The sequence below is a fragment of the Sinocyclocheilus rhinocerous genome, unplaced genomic scaffold (genome assembly GCF_001515625.1).
Source record: "Sinocyclocheilus rhinocerous isolate Xijiao unplaced genomic scaffold, SAMN03320098_v1.1 scaffold277, whole genome shotgun sequence".
In the NCBI taxonomy this organism is placed as follows: domain Eukaryota; kingdom Metazoa; phylum Chordata; class Actinopteri; order Cypriniformes; family Cyprinidae; genus Sinocyclocheilus; species Sinocyclocheilus rhinocerous.
Window position 1 is genome coordinate 732,385 of NW_015662923.1, and position 6,273 is coordinate 738,657.

General features: G+C 36.4%; 1 pseudogene; it reads left to right on the forward strand.

Annotated features, from left to right (window-relative positions):
* Positions 1-4,579, forward strand: part of LOC107728342 (SNW domain-containing protein 1-like) — a 16,135-nt pseudogene extending 11,556 nt beyond the window's left edge.
* Positions 4,580-6,273: the final 1,694 nt, after the last annotated feature.

Sequence of the window (6,273 nt, forward strand, 5' to 3'; positions counted from 1 at the left end):
CTTTTTTTTTATTTTTTATTTTTTATTTTTTATTTTTTTAAGATGACAGTGAAAGAGCAGCAGGAGTGGAAGATTCCACCTTGTATTTCCAACTGGAAGAACGCTAAGGTATCGCTGAGCCTCCATCAATTATTCATCTTTTTATTGTTGGTTAAAAATATTGACAATGAGTACAACTGTGTTGCTTTCTCACATCTCTCATTGTTGCTTCTCAGGGTTATACCATTCCACTAGACAAGCGTTTGGCTGCTGACGGACGAGGACTTCAAACTGTCCACATCAATGAGAACTTTGCCAAGCTGGCTGAGGCTTTGTACATTGCAGACAGAAAGGTAGACCATATTCCCTTAACACTGAATCCCACACTAAGTTTATTGACTTTTAGGAAGTTAAGAAATCTTCAGGAATCTGTCAGTGTTACAGAACAGGCCAAAATGATGTCTGGTAGAGGTCGACCGATTGATCGGTTTTGCCGATTAATCGGCACCGATAGTTGATTGCTGGAACTATCGGCTATGGGCAAACATCCATACTGATAGTTTTTCCGGGTTGTGTCCGTTGCTAAAGCACCTGCTTTTCATGCATCCGACAGAAATCCTGCCGATCCACAGAGCGTCACTCTCATAGTTTTCCATTAAATTACATTATATTTGTCCCAGATCGTTGTTTGTATGTATAATGACTTCACCCTAGGCTGGAAGATTGTGTATTGTGCATTTTTCAGCGAAACGTTTGTCTTTCTGTGGCTCTAATTAAGCCTGTATGCTTCATATAGAGAGCTACAGTACAGATCGCGCTTTCTTTTTCCGTTTTGCTCCAAATTTCAAACTCATCAACGCCACTTTGTTCATTCCTGTAGTGAACTTTTGCCTGTTTGGTGATTTAAATAAACTGTTCTGGACAGCTGCTTGAACTGAACACAATGTGTCCGGTGTGTGACACCTGCAAGTTATATGAAATAACACCTTACAATTTGTAAGATTACATTTGTAACACTAAGGTTACCAATACCAATACATTTTTTAATTGAAAAGTTGCATCTGTTCACATTAATGAACTATGAACTAACTTTGATCAATTTATAATTAATATTACATATTAATATTTTCATTCTATTAATAAAGCATGTTTTTTTTTTTTTATATAAAGTTCAGTTTAGTTTTCATTCAGTATCAATTTAAAAAACTCTTTGTTGATAATGAACAGTTATCGGCCAGCGTGGTCCAACCTAGCTATCGGTATCTGTAAAATCCACTATCGGTCGACCTCTAATGTCTGGAGCAGTATATGGGGCTCAGGGTGACATCTGTAAAAGAATAGTCACCTGGCTTTACTGTGATAAATTTGGAGAGTAGTTCATTTACCGTTCTAGCTTCAGCCTGGTGAAAATACTCACCTTTTAATAATGCAAACAGTTCCCAGTAAACAAGAAAATAAATGAAAAATAAGTTATTTTGTAGGGCTGGCAGATATTTTTGTTTAACTCTGTTTTGTTTTTACTGATGTGTGTGCACGACTGATACTGATGTTGTTGGTTGTGTGATGTGTACAGGCCAGAGAGGCTGTGGAAATGAGGGCTCAAGTGGAAAAGAAGATGGCCCAGAAAGAGAAGGAAAAGAAAGAGGAGAAGCTGAGAGAGTTGGCTAAAATGGCCAGGGACAGGAGAGCTGGTATCAAAGCCCACGGTGACAAAGGTAGAAAAAACAAAGCAATGCACACTGAATGTCTAGTATGAAGTAGTTTAGTGGCAGTGTCATACAATGAGAATTGACAATGCCTCTTGAATTTTAATTGAATCCTTAAGAAATTCTGTATCAAACTGGATTCAGAGTTATTTAAATTTGATTTTAAAGTTTAAGTAGCATAAAATGGAATTAATTTCTAATGAATTATTCAGTATTAATTATCCTTTACATGTTATCATACAGAGTGTATGGGATATTTTCTGAAACGTTAGTGAAATGGTTATTGCTGCCTGCATTTTTTTTCCTTTAAAATGTATTTAAAAAAATGTTATTAATATATTTTCTAATTCACGAATTGAAAAGGAAGAGAATTTGACCTCGGACCTGGTTTTGATTGAACCTGGTGTCAGGTCATCAGTGTGCTGTCACATCTATTGGCGAGATCACCGTCTGTGTCTTTGATTTTGTCTCAGGTGGTGAGGACACAGAAGTCAGGGAGCGTGACGAGATCCGTCACGAGAGGAGGAAAGAAAGGCAGCACGACAGGAACATCTCCAGAGCCGCCCCTGATAAGAGGCACATGCATTTTTTACACTTTTGCCCTGAATCATTCATGTTCCGGTAGAACTGGTGCACACATTGCACTTAACCTACATGATTTAGCGTTATTTTCTGTCCTCTGCTCTCACACGAGTCCCGCAGGTGTTCATTTTTACATCAGACACCTTTTAGTGAAACAAACTTGACACATCCTTTAATCAGACCAAGCTTATTGCACTTAAAATGCATTTGATCTGTACTTGTAATCACTTGAATTATTCATGCTTTTTCCTCAAAAGATGTTCGTGTGAGAATTCCCAGAACTTCCAGTTTGAGACTTGAGTGTGGCTGTATGTATGAGGTGTTAACTGATGTCAGTGTATTTTGGTCTGTCCAGGTCGAAGCTACAAAGAGATCAGGACAGGGACGTCAGTGAGCTCATTGCCCTGGGTCAGCCGAACCCCCGTACCTCCAGTGAGGCTCAGTATGACCAGAGACTCTTCAATCAAAACAAGGTAATTAACCCTCGGCCTTTGCTGATCTCAGATTACTGATTTCAGGTCAGTAAGGAGATCATTAAGATGGGAAGGTTGCTTTTGCCTTTTTAGATTATTTAGGTGTGCAATTAATCACACGAAATGAAACAATACGTATAATTGTTTTGTTGGTCTGACTGTGCACGATTTATCTGTGTTTAATCCATAAAATTCCATCAAAATTTAAGAACTTTATCTGCCTCTGTAACTTTCTGTTGATGAAGCTATGACCTTGTGAGCAGGGAATTTTATATCATCCCTTTTATATCATCTAATCAAATATTGAATTCCTAGAGAAGTCCCGTTCTACATCATTCACCACAAAATATTGTATTTTGGTTTCTATTTGAAATACATAGCAGTGCTTGTCTTATGCCAAATAGTGGTCTAAATGGATATAAAAATCTAATTGTGGTCAAATGATAATCAAACTATTATTTTTAGACTGGGGGAAATTAAGTCAGGAAATGTATAATGCATAGAAATGTTTCTAGTTGTTCAAAATATTTTGACTAAAAAATAAAAAAAAATTTAAGTCCAGTAATTCCAAAAGGCTGTTAGATGCATATTTTATAGCTGTTAGTTTGGCGTATTTTCTGTAGGTATGAAACTCACTCTTTGTTTGTGTTTTTCAGGGGATGGACAGTGGTTTTGCTGGTGGAGAGGATGAGATATATAATGTGTATGATCAGCCCTTCAGAAGTGGCAGAGACATGGCACAAAACATTTACAGGCCCAGTAAGAATGCAGATAAGGATGTGTATGGAGACGACCTCGACACACTCATGCAGAGCAGCAGGTATGGAGACACCTGGATTTAATATTTGCATGCATATGAAAAAAAAATACAACAGATCAGAGAGATTAAATGTCAGATCAAAAACATTTGTAAAGAAATAGATGAAATTTTGATTAGCGTTCTAGTTAAGATGCAACGGTGATCATTACTAAAACTTCTAAATCTGCTTGGAATGGTTCTATTTGTCTCGTTGGTTTGTTTATTGTATTATTATTACTTCTGATGCACACAATTTAACCATGTCCCTTCTCTCTCCAGGTTTGTTCCTGATCGGGAGTTCTCAGGTGCTGACCATGGCCCCCGCCGGGATGGGCCTGTGCAGTTTGAGGAGGATCCTTTCGGTCTGGATAAGTTCTTGGAGGAAGCCAAACAGCACGGAGGCTCCAAAAGAGCGTCCACTAGTGGGCGCTCCAAGGACTACGATCATGAGAAGAAACGCAGGAAGGAGTGAGACACTTCCTCTGTCCACAGCTGCAGGGTCAAATCCTCCTAATTTTCTGTAGCTGTGAAGTGAATGATGACATTTTAGTAATATTGTATATCATCCATTTTTTATTTTTATCATCCTCTTATCTAAATGTTTTTTTGTTTTGTTTTTCAGTCATGTTTTCTTCAACTCAAAAGTGTGAACTTAAACCTGTTGTACTGCAGAGCCACCCTAATACATTTCTTGTAGAGGATTACATTGAATGAAAGATTGTTTGTGGCGGGTGTGACATTTGTCTAAAGTGATCTCTTAACAGTGCTCCAACTGCTTTGGCACAAGGTGAAATTAATTTCAAATGACTCTCTCCATTAGTCGTATAAATCCAGTCCACAGCAGTTTCATCTGCAGAGTCATCTGTTTACACCCTAGAGCAAATTAAGCCTCTCGACAAACGTGTGCGTTGCTTGAGTTTGTTCAAGGGAGGGACGATTAGTATTCTTTAGTTAGTTTTAGAGCTTTATAGAGAATGCATAGCTTACATTTTATGCAAAAATGAATCTGTTCGTTGGTCCTCTATTAATAAATGGGTTGAGTAATTCTTTCTGGCCCCTAGAATGCTTTAAATAAAAATAAAAAAAGAAAAGCGAAAATAATACATTACATAATACATACAACAATACAAGGACATAATACCTTTTATAAGGCATTTATTTAATTTATTTCTGATTTTGGAAAGGTTAAATATGACCATGACATGTTTCCAAAAGTTTTATTTCTACTGGAACTGTCTTTTATAAAGCTCATTCGAATCCAGTGTAGAACAGCTATTGCTTAATATATCAAGACCGAATCTATATGTCTTTTTTGCAGCCCCATGCTCGTTATCATAATACCTTTTCTCATTTTGTTTCTCATTTCAATTTAACATTGTCCAGGTTTTCAGGTGTATTTAATTCTTCAGGACAGGCAGATAATGAGTACTCACTCTTCTGTTGTTTGTATTTCTAAATGCATAGAGCAAGAAAAATGAGTTTCTCATTGATTACAGCCAAAGGAAATTGGTTCTTTTGCTAGCTTTTGTGTGGTTTGAAGAACAAACAACCAGCACATTGTTTCGTGTCATAATGAAAACTTTGGCAAGCAGACAAAAGCTAAGATTGATCGGTTCTTATCTGCTGTCCACGGAGGAACAACCAGCAATATTCCAGGCTGGTTGTTTCAGTCCAGTGAGCAAAAAGCTTTTTGTTCTTTTAGAGCAGAGACCAAAACAGCATTCAAATAGTATTCCGCTGCACGTCTGGAGCTCCAGAGCGCCTCAGAAAAAAAAGTATGGTTGTGTCAGTCAAACAAAGTGCTCTTTAAAATTAACCAGTAGAATTATTTAGTATAAATTATTTTTTTGGAATAAAATCTTACAAAGCTAATTTTATAATTAGTATTTTATGTATCTGTATGTGAATACAGACAGTTAAATTATTTTTATACACTTTTTGCAGCTTGATTTGAAAATGGTTGGTTGTGGTGGAAATGACACAAGAACTGAGGGACTTTGATATAAAGATTGATATAAATAATTTTCACTTAAATATTGAAATAAGTTATTTTACTGTTTGTTTGGGTTATTATAATTAACAATTCAAATGTTAACCATTTAACAATTACGATTTGTTATGGTTCTCATACTTTGAGATTAAATGTCTCAGGAAAAAAAGTACAACAAAATACCTTGAAGATGAATGAATGAATGAACGATGAAGGTTTCAATATGACCTTTTTATAAAGGGAAAAAAAGTCTGTTTTTAATAACCAATGAGACATGATAGGGCCCAAAGTAGACAAAACACCCTTATATGCAATGTATACATATTGTTTGTGAGATCCATTACAAATACCAGCATAAATTCAAGCAGATTGCATTTACTGATGTCTAGCAATATTGTGACAACTTCAGGATGAAGGACAATGTAACATTTGTCACAACACTGTTTGTCATTTTATTTAGTCTCCCTCATATATAGAGTGCGTAAAAAATTATAGAAATCCACGTCTCAGAAGGAATTACTGCAGTATATTTTCTTTTAATCTCTGCTGTAGATCAGAGCCTGTTCTCTTGGTTTGGATTGTAAAACACTTACAAGATGAAACCATTAATCTTTGCATTGATAAAGAAGGGAATTCAGACTGCAAATGGACTGATATGAACAAGATCATTTGGCAGACCTGCTTTTATTGTTGACTTATTGCGTCATTTTTCATGGTGTCTGTGTGTGGGGTGTTCAGCCATGA